Consider the following 25,774-nt stretch of genomic DNA (forward strand, 5'->3'; position numbering starts at 1 on the left):
GAAGAAGGCTAGATTTTTCTAGATTGTAATCAAATGCCCATGTTAATCATGTCGGATCGAAGATGGCATGTTAGTGCATTTTACAAATCCTGCAAACCAAATAGGCCTGTAGTAGTGTTCAAAACTACATGTAGGCACTAACACGTTTTCTTCTTTTGCAGATAAGATTAGGCCCAGTGGTGGATAATGTGATACAATATAACAATCATGTCGAATGCCTAGATCTACATCTCTCAGAAATTAGTTTGAACTCCTAACGAGTGTCGGTGTTCTGGGAAACAGGGTACCTAGACCTGCCTGCCTGCGGCCCGCGGCGTGGCTCCATCGACGGCCTGGTACGACCCATCTTTAGCATCAACAAGACAAGACCCTCGCGTGGCGGACGACGCCAAGACCTCCGGAGGGAGCGGCCTCCTCAGGCTAGCTTTCGAGAAGCCGAGATTCCTATGCAAGCATCCACCTCCTGAGCCTCGGGTGATGCAAGCCATGACGATGAAGGCCAGGCGGGCGCCAGCAAAGGCAGTACAATAGGTTTCCTCTTTGGTGCTAAGGAGGCAAGTGCAGGCGCGGGGTCCCGAGGAATCACCCAAAGGTTTCCATTCCCGTGCTACAAGACCAAGACCAAGATGTCATCGCTGAGCCCACCACAACGTCACGACCAGAAGCTTTGCAGGTGAAGATCACCTTTCGTCAGGATAAGATGTACTTCTTGTCCCCCTTCAAACTTGGCCAATGTGGGATCCCTTCCCGCCTTCATTTTGGAGGAAGAGGACCGAGGCCACTATAAATATAAGCTAGCCACTACCATGAAGGGGGATGAGATCCTAAGATCACACCCACACGAGAACAGACCTCCTGAGGTTGTTCTTCCCCTGTACTAGTTCATCTTCAGCCCCCTGCGAGGCTAATCCACCCCAAAGCAGGAGTAGGGTCTTAGACCGCAAGGTGGCCCGAATCGGGTTAAACTACTGAGTTCCTTTTCTTCCCGTTCATTGAGCTAGGGCGTGAGAGTGATGAGTTGGTAGACTAGAGAGGTTGAGTTCTTCGCACACGCCCCAGAGTTCGAACCTTTCTTGGGTCCACGGAGCCCTAACTCCGACATTTGGTACACCAGGTAGGGGCGTGTCGAAGCCTCATCTCCACCATTCGCTCCATCACCACCATGGCAGGAGATCCGTGACCTCATGCCGAGCGTTGGGCCGCTCGGCCTGCCTGGGTGGCACCCCTGGCCACGAAGCTCTCCACTCTGCGCTCCTCGTAGCCCGCACGGCCGCTGGCATCGACGACCATCGGCGGCACGGGCCGCCCCCACCCTCTCCTGCGTGGCTCTGTAACCGTGCCACATCACGGTTTTCAGGCTACGCCATGGCGTCGACACTATGCGCTCGCCGGGAGCAGGTGAACACACGGGCCGCACTCATCGTGGCACGAGAGCTGCTGCGATGCAGGCAGGCAGAAGGCGGCCACGCCGCCTTGCTCAGATGGGTCACCGAGCTGCTCGACGCCGCCTGCGAGGGCACAACACCCTTCTGCACCCTCCCTATGCACGGACGCTGCCAGGGGCACGCGCTCGCCCCCGCTGCGTCCGCATGCCCTTCCTTGGGGGTCCAAGGGATCTCGCGGTGGCAACCTGGCCCATGACACCGCTTGCCCAACTCAAGATGCGTTCCCCAGGGTACGGCCGGAGCAGGCGGCCCCTCGCGGTGTCGCACCGAAATACCGCCCCCGGTCGTCGTGACCTGGTATCAGTGACGGGAGACAGTGGAGTAGGGGGACCGGGTGCCGATCTCGGGATGACGGACCCCGGTGCCCCCGCACCCTCATTGATGCGCTCGCTGTGTGCGCAAGGAAGAAGCCTGCGCTCCTTCCCCTCGTCGGCCTGGACATCGGGACCGCCAGGGCCACACCAGGCCGAGGCCCCTAGCGAGCAACCCCGACGCCTTATCATCACCTTCGACATCAACAGCCACCGGGCACCACTAATAGCTTTGGGATACAATTGCGCTAACCTTGGATCGCAGGTGAACCAAGCCATGCTCGTGGCCATGCACCTCAGGGCGTTGGCCCTGCCCCAGGTAGGTGGAACGCACTGGGGCTACGTGGGGGAGCCCGGCTCCAGAGATCCTCCCGCACCACACAGCGTAGGGCGCCACCATGACGGTGGCGTGCGCCGCTCAGAGGTAGGTCCTCCACCGAGGAAGGCAATGATCATGAAGATAGTTATGAAGATATCTAAGGCAATGATAATGAATATAGGCATCACGTCCGTGTCAAGTAGACCGAAACGATTCCATCTACTACTATTACTCCACACATCGACCGCTATCCAACATGCATCTAGAGTATTAAGTTCAAAAGAACAGAGTAACGCATTAAGCAAGATGACATGATGTAGAGGGATAAACTCAAGCAATATGATATAAAGACCATCTTTTTATCCTCGATGGCAACAATACAATACGCGCCTTGCTGCCCCTACTGTCACTTGGAAAGGACACCGCAAGATTGAACCCAAAGCTAAGCACTTCTCCCATTGCAAGAAAGATCAATCTAGTAGGCCAAACGAAACCGATAATTCGAAGAGACTTGCAAAGATATCAAATCATGCATATAAGAATTCAGAGAAGAACCAAATAATATTCATAGATAATCTTGTTCATAAATCCACAATTCATCGGATCTCGGCAAACACACCGCAAAAAGAGTATTACATCGAATAGATCTCCAAGAACATCGAGGATAACTTTGTATTGAGAATCAAAGAGAGAGAAGAAGCCATCTAGCTAATAACTATGGACCCGAAGGTCTGTGGTAAACTACTCATGCTTCATCGGAGAGGCAATGGTGTTGATGTAGAAGGCCTCCATGATCGATTCCCCCTCCGGCAAATTGCCGGAAAAGGCCCCAAGATGGGATCTCATGGGTACAGAAGGTTGCGGCGGTGGAAAAGTGATTTCCCGGCTCTGCCTGATCGATCTAGGGTATAAGAGTATATATAGGCGAAAGAAGTACGTCGGTGGAGCTACGAGGGGCCCATGAGGGTGGGGGCGTGCCTACCCCCTAGGCACGCCCTCCTGCCTCGTGGCCGCCTCGTAGAGTCCCAGACTTCAACTCCAAGTCTTCTGGATTGCTTTCGGTCCAAGAAAGATCATCATGAAGGTTTCATTCCGTTTGGATTCCGTTTGGTATTCCTTTTCTGCGAAACTCTAAAATAGGCAAAAAAACAGAAATTGGCACTGGGCCTCCGGTTAATAGGTTCGTCCCAAAAATAATATGAAATAGCATATTAAAGCCCATTAAACATCCAAAACAGATAATATAATAGCATGAAATAATAAAAAATTATAGATACGTTGGAGATGTATCAGTGACACTCTCATGTAATAATGAGTTGGGGCTGTACATGCCCCGGAGTCCCCTGAGCGCTGCCCTCGGGCCTCACAGGGGCTCCCACCCACATCCAAGCGGAAGCACCATGCTCCGCGCGGGCAGTCGACACTCTCCCCCAATGACTATGCCCACGCCCGGTGGAAGCACTGAGCTCCACGCTGGTGAGAAGACTAGTGTAGGCGCCGGACGTGGCCGTCTCTTTTTGCCCTTTTCTATAGAACAATTTGTTGTCTTTGGAATGAAATTTGGAGTTTCGCGTGCTTATTAAAAGAAAAAGGGGGGAAGCTTTTCGATTCGCGGTGTTTTGTTGCTCTTTGGTTTGTGTTAAGAAGCATGGCTCATGCTTGCTACTCGTCCCTCGAGCGCCTCGCGAGAAGGGGCGAGTATGGTGTGCGCACTCGGGCCCGAGCAGCGTCAAGGCCCCCTCGGGACCAAGGGCACAACCTCCGCGGGCCACTGCGTGCACCTTGCCAAAACTTGGCAATTGCTCCTTGCGCGGCGCTCTCGAACAGGCCAGCAGGCACGTCATGAGACTTAAGCCCCCACGCCCCCCCGAAGGGCCCGCCTCAAGAGAGGAGCGTCTCCGCGATGCAAGAATCCGCTCAAGACCACCAACACCAAAGATAAGTCATGACAACTACTCTAGTCGGGAGCCTTCCGGTTCGCGGTAGCATGTTTCAAAATCAATCTTTAGAGCATATCACCATTTCATACATTATGGGGGAACCCCCTCCAAATATGCTTTCACGCCTCGCAAGGCCATACCCAAAATTTTGGCATACATGTCAGGACGGGAAAGGAAATGCAAGCCTAGCGAGACGCGCTACCGTCGGCGTCGTTGTCTTCATCATCACCATCATCACTGCCCTCTTCAGTTGCGAGCACATCCGCGCTGTCTTCAAGGGCAAACTCCGCGATCAGGTCGTCCACATGGTCATTCACCCAGCTCGCTAGGTCGCACTGGGTGACCCTGGGCACGGGGGCTATTGCAGCATTGAAGTCGAAGTCGGGGTCAAGGATAAGAAGGTAGCTGAAGACACGTGAGAACGCGCGCCCAAGAAGGCCCCGACTTCTCTCTTCGACGAGCTGGCGTGCCCTCATGGCCCGGTCTTCCCGACAGGTCACAAGTTCGGTGAAGAAGTGGAGGTAGCCGGCATCATCAGCTTCGCGCGGGCGGGAGATGCTTTCTTCGCAGATGGTGTCTTATTAGGCCCAGTTGTCCCTGACCCTGAGGTCCTCGAGCATCAAGGAGCGCTCGTGTTGCATCGTCCGGCGGCGGCCCGCTTCGTCTGTAGCCTTCTCCAGAAGGGACTTGACGCCCGCTGTTGGGGAACGTAGTAATTTCAAAAAATTTCCTACGCACACGCTAGATCATCGTGATGTATAGCAACGAGAGGGGAGAGTGTTGTCCATGTACCCTCGTAGACCGAAAGCGGAAGCGTTTAACACAACGCGGTTGATGTAGTCGTACGTCTTCACGATCCGACCGATCAAGTACCGAACGCACGGCACCTCCGAGTTCTGCACACGTTCAGCTCGATGACGTCCCTCGAACTCCGATCCAGCCGAGTGTTGAGGGAGAGTTTTGTCAGCACGACGGCGTGGTGACAATGATGATGTTCTACCGACGCAGGGCTTCGCCTAAGCACCGCTACGATATTATCGAGGTGTAATATGGTGGAGGGGGCACCGCACACGGCTAAGAGATCAATGATCAATTGTGTGTCTAGAGGTGCCCCCCTGCCCCCGTATATAAAGGAGCAAGGGGGGTTCGGCCGGCCAAAGGGAGAGGCGCGCCAGGAGGAGTCCTACTCCTACCGGGAGTAGGACTCCCCCTTTTCCATGTTGGACTAGGAGAGAGAGGGGGAAGAGGTGGAGGGGAGGAAGGAAAGGGGGGGCGCTGCCCCCCTCTCCTTATCCTATTCGGACTGGGGGGGAGGGGCGTGCGACCCTGCCTTGGCCTCCTCTCCTCTCTTCCACCTAGGCCCACTAAGGCCCATTAAGTTACCGGGGGGTTCCGGTAACCTCCCGGTACTAAAAATCCCGATTTCACCCGGAACACTTCCGATATCCAAACATAGGCTTCCAATATATCAATCTTTATGTCTCGACCATTTCGAGACTCCTCATTATGTCCGTGATCACATCCGGGACTCCGAACAACCTTCGGTACATCAAAACATATAAAGTCATAATATAACTGTCATCGTAACGTTAAGCGTGCGGACCCTACGGGTTCGAGAACTATGTAGACATGACCGAGACACCTCTCCGGTCAATAACCAATAGCGGAACCTGGATGCTCATATTGGTTCCCACATATTCTACGAAGATATTTATCGGTCAGACCGCATAACAACATACGTTATTCCCTTTGTCATCGGTATGTTACTTGCCCGAGATTCGATCGTCGGTATCTCGATACCTAGTTCAATCTCGTTACCGGCAAGTCTCTTTACTCGTTCCGTAATACATCATCCCGCAACTAAATCATTAGTCACAATGCCTGCAAGGCTTATAGTGATGTGTATTACTAAGTGGGCCCAGAGATACCTCTCCGACAATCGGAGTGACAAATCCTAATCTCTAAATACGCCAACCCAACAAATACCTTTGGAGACACTAGTAGAGCACCTTTATAATCACCCAGTTACGTTGTGACGTTTGGTAGCACACAAAGTGTTCCTCCGGTAAACGGGAGTTGCATAATCTCATAGTCATAGGAACATGTATAAGTCATGAAGAAAGCAATAGCAACATACTAAACGATAGAGTGCTAAGCTAACGGAATGGGTCAAATTAATCACATCATTCTCCTAATGATGTGATCCCGTTAATCAAATGACAACTCATGTCTATGGCTAGGAAACATAACCATCTTTGATCAACGAGCTAGTCAAGTAGAGGCATACTAGTGACACTCTGTTTGTCTATGTATTCACACAAGTATTATGTTTCCGGTTAATACAATTCTAGCATGAATAATAAACATTTATCATGATATAAGGAAATAAATAATAACTTTATTATTGCCTCTAGGGCATATTTCCTTCAGTCTCCCACTTGCACTAGAGTCAATAATCTAGATTACATAGTAATGATTCTTACACCCATGGAGTCTTGGTGCTGATCATGTTTTGCTCATGGAAGAGGCTTAGTCAACGGGTCTGCAACATTCAGATCCGTATGTATCTTGCAAATTTCTATGTCTCCCACCTGGACTAAATCCCGGATGGAATTGAAGCGTCTTTTGATGTGCCTGGTTCTTTTGTGAAATCTGGATTCCTTTGCTAAGGCAATTGCACCAGTATTGTCACAAAAGATTTTCATTGGACCCGATGCACTAGGTATGACACGTAGATCGGATATGAACTCCTTCATCCAGACTCCTTCATTTGCTGCTTCCGAAGCAGCTATGTACTCCGCTTCACATGTAGATCCCGCCACGGCACTTTGCTTAGAACTGCACCAACTGACAGCTCCACCGTTCAATGTAAACACGTATCCGGTTTGCGATTTAGAATCGTCTGGATCAGTGTCAAAGCTTGCATCAACGTAACCATTTACGATGAGCTCTTTTTCACCTCCATAAACGAGAAACATATCCTTAGTCCTTTTCAGGTATTTCAGGATGTTCTTGACCGCTGTCCAGTGATCCACTCCTGGATTACTTTGGTACCTCCCTGCTAAACTTATAGCAAGGCACACATCAGGTCTGGTACACAGCATTGCATACATGATAGAGCCTATGGCTGAAGCATAGGGAACATCTTTCATCTTCTCTCTATCTTCTGCAGTGGTCGGGCATTGAGTCTTACTCAATCTCACACCTTGTAATACAGGCAAGAACCCTTTCTTTGCTTGATCCATTTTGAACTTCTTCAAAACTTTGTCAAGGTATGTGTTTTGTGAAAGTCCAATTAAGCGTCTTGATCTATCTCTATAGATCTTGATGCCCAATATATATGCAGCTTCACCGAGGTCTTTCATTGAAAAACTCTTATTCAAGTATCCCTTTATGCTATCCAAAAATTCTATATCATTTCCAATTAGCAATATGTCATCCACATATAATATCAGAAATGCTACCGAGCTCCCACTCACTTTCTTGTAAATACAGGCTTCTCCAAAAGTCTGTATAAAACCAAATGCTTTGATCACACTATCAAAGCATTTATTCCAACTCCGAGAGGCTTGCACCAGTCCATAAATGGATCGCTCGAGCTTGCACACTTTGTTAGCTCCCTTTGGATCGACAAAACCTTCCGGTTGCATCATATACAACTCTTCTTCCAGAAATCCATTCAGGAATGCAGTTTTGACATCCATTTGCCAAATTTCATAATCATAAAATGCGGCAATTGCTAACATGATTCGGACAGACTTGAGCATCGCTACGGGTGAGAAAGTCTCATCATTGTCAATCCCTTGAACTTGTCGAAAACCTTTCGCAACAAGTCGAGCTTTATAGACAGTAACATTACCGTCAGCGTCAGTCTTCTTCTTGAAGATCCATTTATTTTCAATGGCTTGCCGATCATCAGGAAAGTCAACCAAAGTCCATACTTTGTCTCATACATGGATCCCATCTCGGATTTCATGGCTTCAAGCCATTTTGCAGAATCTGGGCTCACCATCGCTTCTTCATAGTTCGTAGGTTCGTCATGGTCTAGTAACATAACCTCCGGAACAGGATTACCGTACCACTCTAGTGCGGATCTTAATCTGGTTGACCTACGAGGTTCAGTAATAACATGATCTGAAATTTCATGATCATTATCATTAACTTCCCCACTAATTGGCGTAGGTGTCGCAGAAATTGGTTTCTGTGATGATCTACTTTCCAATAAGGGAGCAGGTACAGTTACCTCATCAAGTTCTACTTTCCACCCACTCACTTCTTTCTAGAGAAACTCCTTCTCTAGAAACGATCCATTCTTAGCAACGAATGTCTTGCCTTCGGATCTGTGATAGAAGGTGTACCCAACAGTCTCCTTTGGGTATCCTATGAAGACACATTTCTCCGATTTAGGTTCGAGCTTATCAGGTTGAAGTTTCTTCACATAAGCATCGCAACCCCAAACTTTAAGAAACGACAACTTTGGTTTCTTGCCAAACCATAGTTCATAAGGCGTCGTCTCAACGGATTTCGATGGTGCCCTATTTAGAGTGAATGCAGTCATCTCTAAAGCATAACCCCAAAACGATAGCGGTAAATCAGTAAGAGACATCATAGATCGCACCATATCTAGTAAAGTACGATTACGACGTTCGGACACACCATTACGTTGTGGTGTTCCGGGTGGCGTGAGTTGCGAAACTATTCCGCATTGTTACAAATGTAGGCCAAACTCGTAACTCAAATATTCTCCTCCACGATCTGATCGTAGAAACTTTATTTTCATGTTACGATGATTTTCAACTTCGCTCTGAAATTCTTTGAACTTTTCTAATGTTTCAGACTTAATTAAGTAGATATACCCATATCTGCTCAAATCATCTGTGAAGGTGAGAAAATAACGATATCCGCCACGAGCCTCAATATTCATCGGACCACATACATCTGTATGTATGATTTCCAACAAATTAGTTGCTCTCTCCATAGTTCCGGAGAACGGTGTTTTAGTCATCTTGCCCATGAGACACGGTTCGCAAGTACCAAGTGATTCATAATCAAGTGATTCCAAAAGTCCATCATTATGGAGTTTCTTCATGCACTTTACATCGATATGACCTAAACGGCAGTGCCACAAATAAGTTGCACTATCATTATCAACTCTGCATCTTTTGGCTTCGACGTTATGAATATGTGTGTCACTACTACCGAGATTCATTAAAAATAGACCACTCTTCAAGGGTGCATGACCATAAAAGATATTACTCATATAAATAGAACAACCATTATTCTCTGATTTAAATGAATAACCGTCTCGCATCAAACAAGATCCAGATATAATGTTCATGCTTAACGCTGGCACCAAATAACAATTATTTAGGTCTAATACTAATCCCGAAGGTAGATGTAGAGGTAGCGTGCCGACGGCGATCACATCGACTTTGGAACCGTTTCCCACGCGCATCGTCACCTCGTCCTTGGCCAGTGTTCGCTTAATCCGTAGTCCCTGTTTCGAGTTGCAAATATTAGCAACAGAACCAGTATCAAATACCCAGGTGCTACTGCGAGCTCTGGTAAGGTACACATCAATGACATGTATATCACATATACCTTTGTTCACCTTGTCATCCTTCTTATCCGCCAAATACTTGGGGCAGTTCCGCTTCCAGTGACCAGTCTGCTTGCAGTAGAAGCACTCAGTTTCAGACTTAGGTCCAGATTTGGGTTTCTTCTCCTGAACAGCAACTTGCTTGCTGTTCTTCTTGAAGTTCCCCTTCTTCTTCCCTTTGCCCTTTTTCTTGAAACTAGTGGTCTTATTGACCATCAACACTTGATGCTCCTTTTTGATTTCTACCTCCGCTGCCTTTAGCATTGCGAAGAGCTCGGGAATTGTCTTATTCATCCCTTGCATGTTATAGTTCATCACGAAGCTCTTGTAGATTGGTGGCAGTGATTGAAGAATTCTGTCAATGACGCTATCATCCGGAAGATTAACTCCCAGTTGAATCAAGTGATTGTTATACCCAGATATTTTGAGTATATGCTCACTGACAGAACTATTCTCTTCCATCTTGCAGCTGTAGAACTTATTGGAGACTTCATATCTCTCAATCCGGGCATTTGCTTGAAATATTAACTTCAACTCCTGGAACATCTCATATGCTCCATGACGTTCAAAACATCGTTGAAGACCCGGTTCTAAGCCGTAAAGCATGGCACACTGAACTATCGAGTAGTCATCAGCTTTGCTCTGCCAGACGTTCATAATCTCTGGTGTTGCTCTTGCAGCACGCCTAGCACGCAGCGGTGCTTCCAGGACGTAATTCTTCTGTGCAGCAATGAGGATAATCCTCGAGTTACGGACCCAGTCCGTATAATTGCTACCATCATATTTCAACTTTGCTTTCTCAAGGAACGCATTAAAATTCAACGGAACAACAGCACGGGCCATCTATCTACAATTAACATAGACAAGCAAGATACTATCAGGTACTAAGTTCATGATAAATTTAAGTTCTATTAATCGTATTACTTAAGAACTTCCACTTAGATAGACATCCCTCTAATCATCTAAGTGATTACGTGATCCAAATCAACTAAACCATAACCGATCATCACGTGAAATGGAGTAGTTTTCAGTGGTGAACATCACTATGTTGATCATATCTACTATATGATTCATGCTCGACCTTTCGGTCTCAGTGTTCCGAGGCCATATCTGCATATGCTAGGCTCGTCAAGTTTAACCTGAGTATTCTGCATGTGCAAAACTAGCTTGCACCTGTTGTAGATGGACGTAGAGCTTATCACACCCGATCATCACGTGGTGTCTGGGCACGACGAACTTTGGCAACGGTGCATACTCAAGGAGAACACTTTTATCTTGAAATTTAGTGAGAGATCATCTTATAATGCTACCGTCAATCAAAGCAAGATAAGATGCATAAAAGATAAACATCACATGCAATCAATATAAGTGATATGATATGGCCATCATCATCTTGTGCTTGTGATCTCCATCTCCGAAGCACCGTCATGATCACCATCGTCACCGGCGCGACACCTTGATCTCCATCGTAGCATCGTTGTCGTCTCGCCAACTATTGCTTCTACGACTATCGCTACCGCTTAGAGATAGAGTAAAACAATTACATGGCGATTGCATTGCATACATAAAGCGACAACCATATGGCTCCTGCCAGTTGCCGATAACTCGGTTACAAAACATGATCATCTCATACAATAAAATTCAGCATCATGTGTTGACCATATCACATCACAACATGCCCTGCAAAAACAAGTTAGACGTCCTCTACTTTGTTGTTGCAAGTTTTACGTGGCTGCTACGGGCTTAGCAAGAACCGTTCTTACCTACGCATCAAAACCACAACGATAGTTTGTCAAGTTGGTGTTGTTTTAACCTTCGCAAGGACCGGGCGTAGCCACACTCGGTTCAACTAAAGTGAGAGAGACAGACACCCGCCAGTCACCTTTAAGCAACGAGTGCTCGCAACGGTGAAACCAGTCTCGCGTAAGCGTACGCGTAATGTCGGTCCGGGCCGCTTCATCTCACAATACCGCTGAACCAAAATATGACATGCTGGTAAGCAGTATGACTTATATCGCCCACAACTCACTTGTGTTCTACTCGTGCATATAACATCAACGCATAAAACTAGGCTCGGATGCCACTGTTGGGGAACGTAGTAATTTCAAAAAAATTCCTACGCACACGCAAGATCACCGTGATGTATAGCAACGAGAGGGGAGAGTGTTATCCACGTACCCTCGTAGACCGAAAGCGGAAGCGTTTAACACAACGCGGTTGATGTAGTCGTACGTCTTCACGATCCGACCGATCAAGTACCGAACGCACGGCACCTCCGAGTTCAGCACACGTTCAGTTTGATGACGTCCCTCGAACTCCGATCCAGCCGAGTGTTGAGGGAGAGTTTCGTCAGCACGACGGCGTGGTGACAATGATGATGTTCTACCGACGCAGGGCTTCGCCTAAGCACCGCTATGATATTATCGAGGTGTAATATGGTGGAGGGGGCACCGCACACGGCTAAGAGATCAATGATCAATTGTGTGTCTAGAGGTGCCCCCCTGCCCCCGTATATAAAGGAGCAAGGGGGGTTCGGCCGGCCAAAGGGAGAGGCGCGCCAGGAGGAGTCCTACTCCTACCGGGAGTAGGACTCCCCCCTTTTCCATGTTGGACTAGGAGAGAGAGGGGGAAGAGGTGGAGGGGAGGAAGGAAAGGGGGGGCGCCGCCCCCCTCTCCTTGTCCTATTCGGACTGGGGGGGAGGGGCGTCCGGCCCTGCCCTGGCCTCCTCTCCTCTCTTCCACCTAGGCCCACTAAGGCCCATTAAGTTACCGGGGGGTTCTAGTAACCTCCCGGTACTCTTCCGATATCACCCGGAACACTTCCGATATCCAAACATAGGCTTCCAATATATCAATCTTTATGTCTCGACCATTTCGAGACTCCTCTTTATGTCCGTGATCACATCCGGGACTCCGAATAACCTTCGTTACATCAAAACATATAAACTCATAATATAACTGTCATCGTAACGTTAAGCGTGCGGACCCTACGGGTTCGAGAACTATGTAGACATGACCGAGACACCTCTCCGGTCAATAACCAATAGCGGAACCTGGATGCCCATATTGGTTCCCACATATTCTACGAAGATCTTTATCGGTTAGACCGCATAACAACATACGTTATTCCCTTTGTCATCGGTATGTCACTTGCCCGAGATTCGATCGTCGGTATCTCGATACCTAGTTCAATCTCGTTACCGGCAAGTCTCTTTACTCGTTCCGTAATACATCATCCCACAACTAACTCATTAGTCACAATGCTTGCAAGGCTTATAGTGATGTGTATTACTGAGTGGGCCCAGAGATACCTCTCCGACAATCGGAGTGACAAATCCTAATCTCGAAATACGCCAACCCAACAAATACCTTTGGAGACACCAGTAGAGCACCTTTATAATCACCCAGTTACGTTGTGACGTTTGGTAGCACACAAAGTGTTCCTCCGGTAAACGGGAGTTGCATAATCTCATAGTCATAGGAACATGTATAAGTCATGAAGAAAGCAATAGCAACATACTAAATGATCGAGTGCTAAGCTAACGGAATGGGTCAAGTCAATCACATCATTCTCCTAATGATGTGATCCCGTTAATCAAATGACAACTCATGTCTATGGCTAGGAAACATAAACATCTTCGATCAACGAGCTAGTCAAGTAGAGGCATACTAGTCACACTCTGTTTGTCTATGTATACACACAAGTATTATTTTTCCGGTTAATACAATTCTAGCATGAATAATGAACATTTATCATGATGTAAGGAAATAAGTAATAACTTTATTATTGCCTCTAGGGCATATTTCCTTCACCCGCGACCTGCTGCTGAAGTGAGGACAACTCGGCTTGGGCGGAGGCCCGAGCCTCCTCGGCAGCCTTTTCATGCCGCTCCGCTGCAGTCAGCTTCGCCCTGAGGGCATCAGCCTTGCCCTGCACCTCGACTTGCTGCTGTTGGAAGCGGGTCTCCTGGAGCCCCAGCTTCCAGCGGTATTCGTCGACAAGATCCCCGTGGATCCCCGCCACCTTTTGGTCAATCCCCTGCTGGACCCTAGCTTCCCGAGAGGCAAGGGCGTCCTCAGCCGTGGCTACTTGGCGCTCCCTCACCTCCAGTCGCTCGAGCTCCAGACGGTGCTCCAAGACCTCAAGCGCTAGCGCGTCCTCATGCGCCTGGACCCCCTTCTTGTCTGTAGGGTCCCCGCTTGGCAATGCTGCTAGGGCGGCCCTGCGCGCCTGGACCTGCCGCTCAAGGGCGGTGTTCGAAGCTCGAAGGTCCCTCTCCCGCTCCTCAGCCGCCTCACGGCGACGGTCGGCGGCCCTTGCCTCCTCCAAAGCATGGGCGCAGGCCTCACGAGAAGCTGCAAGGGACTCCGCGGCCTCCGTGCAGGCACACTCATGCTGCAGATGCCCGAGGCTGATGGCGACCTTCAGTTGATGCCACTCGCGCACCAGGCGAAGGCCCTCCGCCTCGAGGCGTGCGTCAGCATCGGCAAGTTCTCCCCCAAGCTGGCCCAGCGCGCTCACTGCTTCCTGGAAAAGGTCATGGCGGACGACGCTGGGCCCGCGTGTCGCGGGCGGACCAAAGGCCTTCGGATGTCGCACCCCAGGCGGCCTCGCCACCGCAACCGAAGGGATCCTGAGGAGCCGAATCAGAAAAGGACGCGACACACAAAGATCCATGAGGATAAGGTACTTACTCGTCCACAGCTATCCACATCCTCTGTTTCAGGGCATGGGGGCGCCGCCACAGCAACTCCAGAGCCCCTTCCTCTTGCGGAGTATCCCGAGATTTGGAAGGGGTACGCCGAGGGCTGGTACGTTACCCTTCGCGGCTGCTGTGTAGACCGCCACCTCAGGAGCAGCCGATGACGTCTGCTCCCCAGAAGTCACCTCGGGAGCACCTGACGGCACCTGCTCTCCAGCGGTCACCTCAGGAGCACTCCACGTCGCTCGCCCCCTGCAACCACCTCAGGGGCGCGCGTCACAGGATCAACAAGGACTGGAGCCGCCAAGATGGGGTTCTCACGATGCCCCTCGAAATCCTCTGGGTGCAGCCCCCACTTGTCGAAGTGGGGCACCTGCTTCGCGAAGGCCTCCCCGTTCTAGGAGTTGTACAAGAGGCACCCCTCTGCCGGGAGCACGGCAGGCGCTGGGTCGCCCGTCAGGAGCTGGGGCACCGCATGCAACATCTTGGAAGGAAGCGAGGGCACCTGGAGCCTCATGGGGTCATTGGGTCCAGTGAAGGCCCACATTGGGCGATAGTGACGCTGGAGTGGGGCGATGCGCCGCCGGATGAACTCTCTCACCACCATCGACACCGTCACTCCTGCCTCCTTCAGCTTGGCCAGCATGGACCAGACGCGGGCGAGCCACCGGTCGACAAGCTTCACATGTCCCCAGCCGAAGATCAGTTCCTCCGGTGCTCACGGGAGCAGGAGTTGGGGGCTGTGCTTGGTGGCGTACACGTACACCCACTGCTTCCGGAATCCCTTTTCATCCGGGCGGAGCGTGAAGTCGATGCCGGAGCCAGCTGTCGCCGCCATAGCCTGGAACGCCACGTATCCCGAGCGTTTTGTGCCATCGACCAGATGGAGCGAGAAGAAATGGCGAAACAGGGTCACAGACAGAGCAACACCCACGATAGCCTCGCACAGAAAGGCAAAGGCGGTAAAGAGGACGATGGACCTGGGGTCCAGATGCACCGCTTGGATCTGATAATGCGAGAGCACGGCTTGAAGAAATCAGAGAAAGGGGGGACCAAGCCGGCCAGGAGAGTGTGAAGGTGAATGGGGAACCCGGTGGCCTCCATGTCGACCAAGGCCCGGGAGGCAGGCTAGACCATCGTCGCCTTACAACCCTATCTCTTGTATCCTTCATCGCAAATGTTTTGTATCTTTTTTGACGGTTATTTTACATCACCTTTTGCGATTAATGCATCGCACAGATTTTCGTCAAAGGGTCTCTGATCATAGTGTCGCGTTAGTAGCATCCTGCAGTAGTGATAATAATATCACTTATTTATTCCATCTTGCTTGCAAAGCTGAACGTGAAGTGCAAGATCGACAGGCATTGGCACAAACTAATTTTTCTGTAGGTCGATCTTCATCATGGACACCACGTACATCCTCTACTCCCACGCGTCCTACTGTAGCACCACTGACCTCAGCCACCAATTCCATCTGAGACACAAGAAAATAGGCACCAACACCACCATCTGCCAGGAGTACACCTTCCGGTCCCACACAGAGCTCTTCTTCATCCATGGCATCAATAGGGCAAACACATGATATTATTTGTCATCGTTGCAAGGGTGAAGGTCATTATGCGAGAGAATGCCCATCTAAGCGTGTGATGATTGCTAGTGAGGATGGTGGGTATGAGTCCGCTAGTGACTATGATGAGGAGACTTTGACTCTTAATACAAGTGAATGAAGAACACGGTGGAGATGATTCTGATCATGAGAGTCAATACATGGCTACTTAAGATGCTGACAAGTATGAAAGTTTAGTTGCTCAACGTGTTTTGAGTGTGTAGGTCACACAAGTTGAGCAAAATCAGAGGCATAATTTGTTCCATACAAAGGGAGTTGTGAAGGAACATTCTGTCCATGTCATCATAGATGGAGGGAGCTCCAACAACTTGGCTAGCATGGAAATGGTGGAGAAGCTCTCTCTCTCACCACAAGACCACATCCGCATACTTACTACATCCAAGGGTTCAACAACAACGGCAAGGTTAAGGTAACACGTACTGTTCGTGTGCATTTTAGTATCGCTACATATGCTGGTTTTGTTGATTGTGATATGGTACCCATGCAAGCATGTTCCTTATTACTTGGTAGACCATGGAAATTTGATAAAAATTCTGTACAATATGGTAGAAACAATTAGTATACTCTTGTTCATAATGATAAACATATTACTTTGCTTCCTATGACTCTTGATTCCATTTTGAAAGATGATACTAATCGAGCTAGTAAAGAAAAACAGGAGCAAAATAAGAGTGAAAATCAGAGACTGGCAAAAGAATTTGAGCAATTAATGAAACCTAATAATAAACCATCTAGTGTTGCTCCTAAATTAAATTGAAAAGTGGATGTTTACTTGCTACCAAATCTGATATTGATGATCTAGATTGTAGCAAATCTGTTTGCTATGCTTTTGTGCGCAAAGAGGCATTATTTTCATTCAAGGACGTGCCTTCCTCTTTGCCTCCTGCTGTCATTAAAATTTTGCAGGAGTTTGCTGACGTCTTTCAACCAGACGTGCCACCGGGATTACCACCTATTCGAGGGATTGAGCATCAGATTGACTTAATTCCCGGTGCATCACTACCCAACCGTGCACCATACCGTACCAATCCAGAGGAGACGAAGGAGATTATGCGTCAAGTACAGGAGCTTCTCCACAAAGGTTATATACGCGAATCTCTTAGTCCTTGTGCTGTTCCTATTATACTAGTGCCAAAAAAGGATGGTACGTCGCGTATGTGTGTTGATTGTAGAGGCATTAATAATATTACTATTCGTTATCGTCATCCTATTCCTAGGCTAGATGGTATGCTTGATGAATTGAGTGGCTCTACAATATTCTCCAAAGTTGATTTGCGTACAGGATACCATCAAATTTGTATGAAATTGGGGGATGAATGGAAAACAACATTTAAAACTAAGTTTGTATTATATGAGTGGTTAGTCATGCCATTTGGGTTAACTAATGCACCTAGTACTTTCATGAGATTAATGAACGAAGTTTTATGTGCTTTAATTGGACGATTTGTGGCAGTCTTTTTTGACGATATAGTGATTTATAGCAGATCTTTGGAGGAACATCTGGAACATTTACGTATTGTTTTCATTGCTCTATGTGAGGCACGTTTGTTTGGTAACCTTGGGAAGTGCACCTTTTGCATCGACCGAGTGTCTTTTCTTGGCTATGTTGTTACTCCATAGGGAATTGAAGTTGATAAAGCCAAGATTGAAGCTATTCAGAGTTGGCCGCAGCCCAAAACGGTCACACAAGTTAGGAGTTTCCTTGGCCTCGCTGGTTTTTATAGGCGTTTTGTGCGAGATTTCAGCACCATTGCTACACCTCTCAATGAGCTTACAAAGAAGGATGTTCCTTTTGTTTGGGGTACCGCACAAGAAGTATCCTTCACGCTATTAAAAGATAAGTTGACACATGCTCCTTTACTCCAACTTCCTGATTTTAGTAAGACTTTTGAGCTTGAATGTGATGCTAGTGGAATTGGATTAGGAGGTGTGTTGTTACAAGATGGTAAACCTGTTGCATACTTTTCTGAAAAATTGAAAGGGCCTAGTCTGAATTACTCTACTTATGATAAGGAATTATATGCTCTTGTTCGGACTTTGGAAACATGGCAACATTATGTATGGCCCAAAGAATTTGTTATTCATTCTGATCATGAATCTTTGAAACATATTACATATCAAGCAAAACTGAACTGTAGACATGCTAAATGGGTTCAATTCATTGAGACTTTCCCTTATGTCATTAAACACAAGAAGGGTAAAGAAAATGTTGTTGCTGATGCATTGTCTCGTCATTATACTATGCTTTCACAACTTGACTTTAAAATATTTGGTTTGGAGACCATGAAAGATCAATATGTGCATGATGTTGAATTTAAAGATGTATGGCAGAATTGTAAAGAAGGGAGAACATGGAACAAGTTCGTCATTAATGATGGATTTGTGTTCCATGCTAAAAAGCTATGCATTCTAGCTAGCTCTGTTCGTCGTTTCTTGTTGTAGGAGGCGCATGGAGGAGGATTGATGTGACACTTTGGTGTGAAGACGGAGGATGTACTTGCTACACATTTCTTTTGTCCAAAGATGAGACGGGATGTTGAGCGCTTTGTTGCTCGCTGCACTACATGTGAAAAAGCTAAGTCATGACTCAATCCTCATGGTTTATATATGTCTTTGCATGTACCTAGTGTTCCATGGGAGGATATATCTATGGACTTCGTTTTGGGTTTACCTCGAACAAAGAAGGGGAGGGATACCATATTTGTTGTTGTGGATAGGTTCTCGAAAATGCCACACTTTATAGCATGTCTTAAAAGAGATGATGCTGCTAATTTTGCTGATTTGTTCTTTTGTGAAATTATTAGCTTGCATGGTGTGCCAAATCTATTGTTTCAGATCGTGATACTAAATTTCTTAGCCACTTTTGGAGAAGTTTATGGGCTAAGTTGGGGACGAAATTGCTTTTTAGTACTACTTCACACCCCCAAACTGATGGGCAATCTGAAGTAGTCAATAGGACATTGTCTACTATGCTTAGGGCTGTTTTGAAGAATAACAAGAAAATGTGGGAAGAATGTTTGCCTCATATTGAATTTGCTTATAATCGTTCACTGCATTCTACTACTAAGATGTGCCCTTTTGAAATTTTATATGGTTTCCTACCTTGTGCACCTATTGATTTGTTGCCCCTTCCATCTTCAGAGAAGGTTAATTTTGATGCTAAACAATGTGCTGGATTGATCTTAAAAATGCATGAGTTAACTAAGGAGAACATTGAGCGTATGAATGACAAATATAAACTTGTTGGAGATCAGGGTAGAAAACATGTTGTGTTTGCACCTGGAGATCTTGTTTGGTTACATTTGCGTAAGGATAGATTTCCTGATTTGCGCAAATCAAAGCTAATGCCACGTGCTGATGGTCCTTTTAAGGTGTTAGAGAAAATAAATGATAATGCAAATAAAATTGAGCTGCGTGCAGATTTTGGGGTTAGTCCCACTTTTAACATTGCAGATTTGAAGCCTTATTTGGGTGAGGAAGATGAGCTTTCGTCGAGGACGACTTCATTTCAAGAAGGGGAGGATGATGAGGACATGAATACCATTGTTACACCCATAGCCCCTGCTGCTATACATATTGGACCAATTACTAGAGCTCGCGCACGCCAATTAAATTATCAGCTACTTTCGTTTCTTGGTAATGATTCTAATGTTACAGAGAATATGATGCTGCCTAAATTGGATACATTTGTGTTGCTTACAAATGAAGGGCCTAGCTTGGACAAGAAGGATGAACATTGGAGCAAGATCAAGCATGGAAATGATGGCATGCACAAGGGGAACAAGAACGGAGTTACAAGTGATGATTTCAAGACTTTGAAGCCACCATAATGACTACATGAAGCCTTGGACGAAATATACAAGATGCCACTTCATAAATTTCATCAAGAGGCTATTATAGGTGCTGCGTCACCTTATTATTGGGCCAGGCCATGTAATTTCGAAATACTTGAGTATAGGCTATTTTTAGAGTCCGTATGTGTGGGGAAACAAGAGATAGGGTTGGTTCCGGACCCCTCCTCCACGGGCCACGAAATTCCCCCCTCTTCCTCCATATATACAGCCCTTATGGCACCCTTTAGACTTTGGGTTTTGTTTAGATTAAAAGTTTGCCATAGCTACAACTTAGGTATAATTCGTTTGTGTTTAACGACTAGACCAAGATGTCACAAAACCCCACCTTGATCAATAAAGCTTTCATCTTATATTCGCAATATCTAGATTGCAATCTTAGTTTCTTGCTTGTTCTTCATTTGCTTGTAGGAAATAGACCGTCGTGGTCAGGTTGATCGTGCTACGGCGTGGTTAATAACCTCGGAAGTTGGTTTAGCGATTGCTAAGGTGCGACGTCTTGCACGTTCATAGTCGGATCGTCAAAGTCTACTCCCATATAAAACAACAATCACCTTCTCATCCAAAGACGAAACACCTTTGGCTCTATCACTAACTCCTCAGTCAGAACAATTTCCTCAGAGACCACAAGAACTTCTTCTTTGTCACGGAAGAAGTGGACTAAACTACAAGAGATTTCCAAAGGCTTCACTCAAAGAATTGGGTATGTGTAGGCTTTGAGGTGAGCATCACTTGGAATATTTTTCCTTAGTATTACCTCGACCCCCTGTAACAGTATGGTGTTTTCTACGACTCTAATGGAAGGAAATAAAACTATGAAAACAAAAGTCTTCACGCTTCATAGTCCTCGCATCAATCTCAATATCTTCAAGGGCACACCAATTTCCTCATTTTCAAAGTCTTCAAAAAAAAATCTTCAGATGAAGACATTCATTTTCAGGGGTTGACTTTCTTCGGAAATATCAAACTCCACAGAGACTTATAAGACATGTGTACACTCACAAACACATTAGTCCCTTAGCCCATAACTCTTCAATACACAAAAATCACTAAGGGGCACTAGATGCACTTACAGTCTCCCCCTTTTTGGTGACTGATGACAAATAGGTTAAGTTTTCAACGGGAATAAACATATGAAGTGTAAATACTGATTTTGAGGAATTTGATTGCAAGATATAGAAGAACTTCCCATGAAGATGTGCCTATTTGAGGAATTTACTTTGGACTGCAAATGCACATGGTAGGATAAAATCTGGGAGATCTCCCCCTATATCTTGTAATACATTCATGCATTTAACATGTAATATGAAGAATTTGAAATGCATGATGGAAAATGGTGTGTGATGGAATTCAGCATGCATGCATTAAGGTACTTGAGGAAATAAGCATGCAGAAAGCAGTTCAAAAGTATCAGACCACCATAGGACTTAAGTTTACAACTCATCAAACAAACCTTCAGAAGAACGAGAGTTGTAACTTAACGAAAAACAGCCCATATATAGAGACCCTCTTGAAGACTAACTCTAGTTTCTCCCCCTTTGTCATCAAATGACCAAAAGGGATGAAACTTGAGGACTAACGCCCCTGAAGAGAATCAGCTTGAGGTCGGTGGAGGAGCGCCAGCGTTGTCGTGGTCGTTTGTCAATGTAGGGCCTGCCGCAGTTTCGTCGAGATCCTGAGCTTCATCCATCTCACGCGATGAACAATATGAACTTGTGACCACCTGAGGAACTTTGACCTTCTTGAATTTTCTCAAAGGAAGATGAGACCAGTCAAAGTTCTGCTGAAAGTCCATCTGCTTGAGGTCTTCATCACTGTATATATGAGAAAGTATAGCCCAAGTACGATCGAAGATTTCATGCACTTAGTAATGGTTTTTCTTCACAGTGTTCTGAGTGACAGTCATGTTCTGAAGAATTGAGCCTTGACACTTGACCCACTTGTGATTGCGATCGACTTTTTGGTGAAGACTTAAAAGAAGTTCACGATCAGTCATCACACGAGGGGAAGTGGCTTGAGGATTTTGCTCGGTGGCTTTAGCTGCAGAGTCATCATTGGTGGAGTAAGATGCAACCTTACGAAATTGACCATCCAATGGACAAGTGCCTTCATCAATAACATTAGCTTTGCCTTTTTTATCAACTGAAGAAATCATCCTTTTGAGGACTTGATGCGGAGCATCCTATGGTCATCCCCATGGACCTATCATCGTCTCACTAAGTGCCAAGAGGACCGATGACACGGGCACGAGCTAGAGCTCTCGAGACCGAGGTGACTTCCTTAGTGATATTCCATATGACCCTCTCGATACATGGCTACTACCTAAGTCCGGAATGTTGTGCATGATCAGGTACCAAGAAGGCCCTCCCGAAGATGCACGTGAAGACGGACAAGCACACAAGTTCACGGATGAAGAGGAACAACGGAAGGAACCAGAGAAGTCTCCAAGACCCGGACATCCGGCCCCTGGTGCATCTGCCACAGCCGCATGCCAGACAAAGCTATAGGGCCCGGATATCCGGCCCAGGCCCCGGACATCCGGCTCGACGCCAGCCCGGACATCCGGCCCCCGCCCGGAAATCCGGCGCCCATCACAGGACACACCCAAAGCTGGACCCCGCAACCCGCACATCCGGCCAAAGGCCCGGACATCCGGCTCTTCCCGAGTCGCCGGACATCCGGCCTCCTCCCCGGAAATCCGGACACCGCCTATCCAGAGAGCTTCAAGACCGACCCCGCCAGCCCGGACATCCGACCCCCTGACCGGACATCCGGCTCCTCTTGAAGGCCCGAACATCCGGCCAGACGCCCGGACATCCGGCCCCGCCTGTCTGCGCACAGTAAAGGGCCAAGGCCCATGTACCCCTTTGCCCACCTAGACTATATATACTCCTTCTCCTCCCTCTATCTAGGGTTAGCATTAGTTTAGCTCATACGTGAGATAGTGCTTTGCTCATCCATCTGGATCTACTCCACGAGAGAGACCGTGGCCTCTACGAAGAAGATCCATCTTGGATTCAAGACCCCTAACGGGAAGACCCTCAAGACCTCCTCACGGAGAAGAACTTGCTACTTGTATCGTCCCTTGTTGATCGCGAATCATGTATCTCTTTGTGTTTCGAGGATCTAGCACATGTGTAATCGAATCTTGTTGGTTTGAGTGATTCTCTCGTGTTTTCCCTCTTGTTTTCCCCTCGTGTTCTTTGTGTTCATCGCGGGATCCGCTCCTATCGTGAAAGATCAGGCATCTAGGGTTCTACCCTACATCATCTTGGTATCATGAGCCATGTTGATCATGATTTTGGAGCCTCCCCTCTTCGTTTTCTAGCCTTGTTTTGTTGATTTTGTCCCAATTTCAAAAATTCCTCACAAAAAGAGCCTCCCAATTTTTTTATGATTTGTTGGTGTGATGAAGTTCTGTTGGATTTGATCCGCGGATTTTGTGTGTAGTAGGTAGATCTAGGTTCCCTTAACTTTTCTCCCAATTCCATCCACAAAATCTCTCGAATTTTGCCCTGAAATTTTGATTTCTCCACGAGTTCATCGAGTTCATCCATGGATCCAGAACCCGGACATCCGGCCCGTGAACCCCGGACATCCGGCCACCCCGGACATCCGGCCCTCAAGCCCGGATATCTGACCCCCAGCAGCATCACTTCCATCCACCGCTCAGTTTTCCGCCTAACTCTCGTCAATTTTTGTCCGGGCATACCACCGTCACTTCCGCATACCACCACCGCTTTCCGCAACCACCACCGCTTACCCGGCACCAACTCCGACAATTTTGACACATTTTGCTTTGAGAATTTGAGTTGCGGTTTCCGTTTCCTAATGCTCGGCAACTTAGGGACGGTTCGACATCAACATCACCGCCCCTCGTCTTCGCCACGGACTCATCATCGGCAACAACCACTCTACAATTTTGACACCCTCACCGTAAGCAAAAACGGTAACTTCCAAATCATCTTGGTATTGAGGTATATCATCATTCTTGCCATTGCATTGATAAACCCATAGACCATTTTGCGTACCTTACCTATCGAGACTAGCCATTTGAGTATTGCCGACAATGTTACTTGTGCACATTAGTGATAATAGCTCCCATTGCATACATACCATATCATCTTGGTACATATCTTGGTATCATCTCTTGTGTCACAAAGTTGTCATCGCATATGCAATTGCTATCTTGGTTCGTGAAGTTTTGCATGAGAAAAGAGCTCAAGTGAAAGAGCCAAACAAGATTTTAAGCAAAAAGGGAAAGATAAGCAAAGAGCTTATAAGCAAGAACCATAGCATCATACTACATTAAGATTGTCATACTCGATCATCTTGGATCATATCATCAGAACACCATACATATAGCATACTTGGGATAGAAGTCGTTGCATTTTTGCTTAGTAGGTTGCGCACAAGTTTCGTATCCGCCTATTGTGCAATCGTGCTAGTGTCTCTCTAGAGTTGTGCAACAAGAACATTTTCGTGGATTCCACATTTTGGCTCATTCCTTGGTTGCACGACCCCATTTATCTATCTCTGTGTGTGTTTCCGTGTACTTCCATTTTGCTATTGGTCTACTTGTTGCATTTGCAAATTTGTGAATCTTTTTCAACATTATTGAGTCTCACTAACAATTGCATAAATTTTGTGCCACCATCCTAACCGAGCTCCACCATAAGCTTTTACTTGTGTAGGTGTGAGAACCGACAAGAATTGTTACCAATTGTGCTATTTCCTTGTTACACATTTGAGTGATCATTGATCCATCCTCAACATCGGTCAAGGTACATACATCGGTCAAGGTACATTTGGTATAGTTCTTCTCTTTCTCCCACTCTCGCATATTTGCTTGGAATGATGGATAGGCCAAGTTCTTCTACCAACCCACTCTTCATCGAACAAGACGACGACCCGAACACCTACGTCACCAAGAACCACCTCTTCAGTGCACAACGAGCTTTGCATCAAGAACAACAAGCATTGAGTGACCGCATCGACAACCTCACCACCGACTTGCGTCTCTCTGAGCAACTTACAAGAGACTACTTCGACAACAAGCTCGACGAACACAAAGAAGAGAACGATGCAAGAATGGATGAGATTCACACCTTGTTGGTCAACCGCTCTTCTACCACTTCGTCATATTCAAGACGGAGCCACTCAAGTCGACACACCTCCGATAACTCAAGTATACCGATGTCTAAAACTCTTCGCCAAGCCGCGTGCCAAGACCGTCATGCAAAACCGAAATCCTCTACACGATAATCGTACACAAGAACAACTTGACGAGCAAGCACATCGGCATCGCCAAAATCAGGCTACATTTGTGCAAGCACAAGAACGGCAACGTCTACGCCAACAAGAGGATGAGTCTAATGCCCCGAGTCCGATGTGCCAGGTGTCTTCCAGTTATTCGCCGTCTTTGCCATGTCATCATGTGTATTGCATCCTCATGTTTTCAAAACTTGCATCCGGTCTTTTTCTCCGTAGTCCATTTCGGCATCCGACACTCTCACATGCACCCGTTGCACCTCTCAGATCTTGTTCCGTGAGCGGGAGAAAAACGTTCTCACAATGCGCCTAGATTTGTTGAGTGTTCTTGGTATATCACCGGTAGACCGCCTGTCAAATTTCATTCCATTTGGAGGTCGTTTGATGCCCCAACGGTTAACCGTGTAACCGCCAAAAACCCCCTTCTCTTTGCAGCCCAGCACCCCTCCTCAACAGCCCACTAGCGCATCTAAACCCCCTCCATGCTCTCCGCCGTTGGATCACGATCGTGTGGGCGAAAGCCGCACCTCATTTGGACTCTCCTACCTCCCTCTACCTATAAATAAGCCCCCCCTCCGAAATTTCGGGCAAAAACCCTAGATCCATCTCTCCCTCCGCGCCGGACACGTCCGCCGCCAGCCGGACCGCCCTTGCCCAATCGTCGTCTGCCACGTCATCCCGCGCCGCCCCCTCCACCGCGTCGCCCGC

The sequence above is a fragment of the Triticum aestivum genome, chromosome 4D, assembly GCF_018294505.1.
Source record: "Triticum aestivum cultivar Chinese Spring chromosome 4D, IWGSC CS RefSeq v2.1, whole genome shotgun sequence".
NCBI classification, from domain to species: Eukaryota; Viridiplantae; Streptophyta; class Magnoliopsida; order Poales; family Poaceae; genus Triticum; species Triticum aestivum.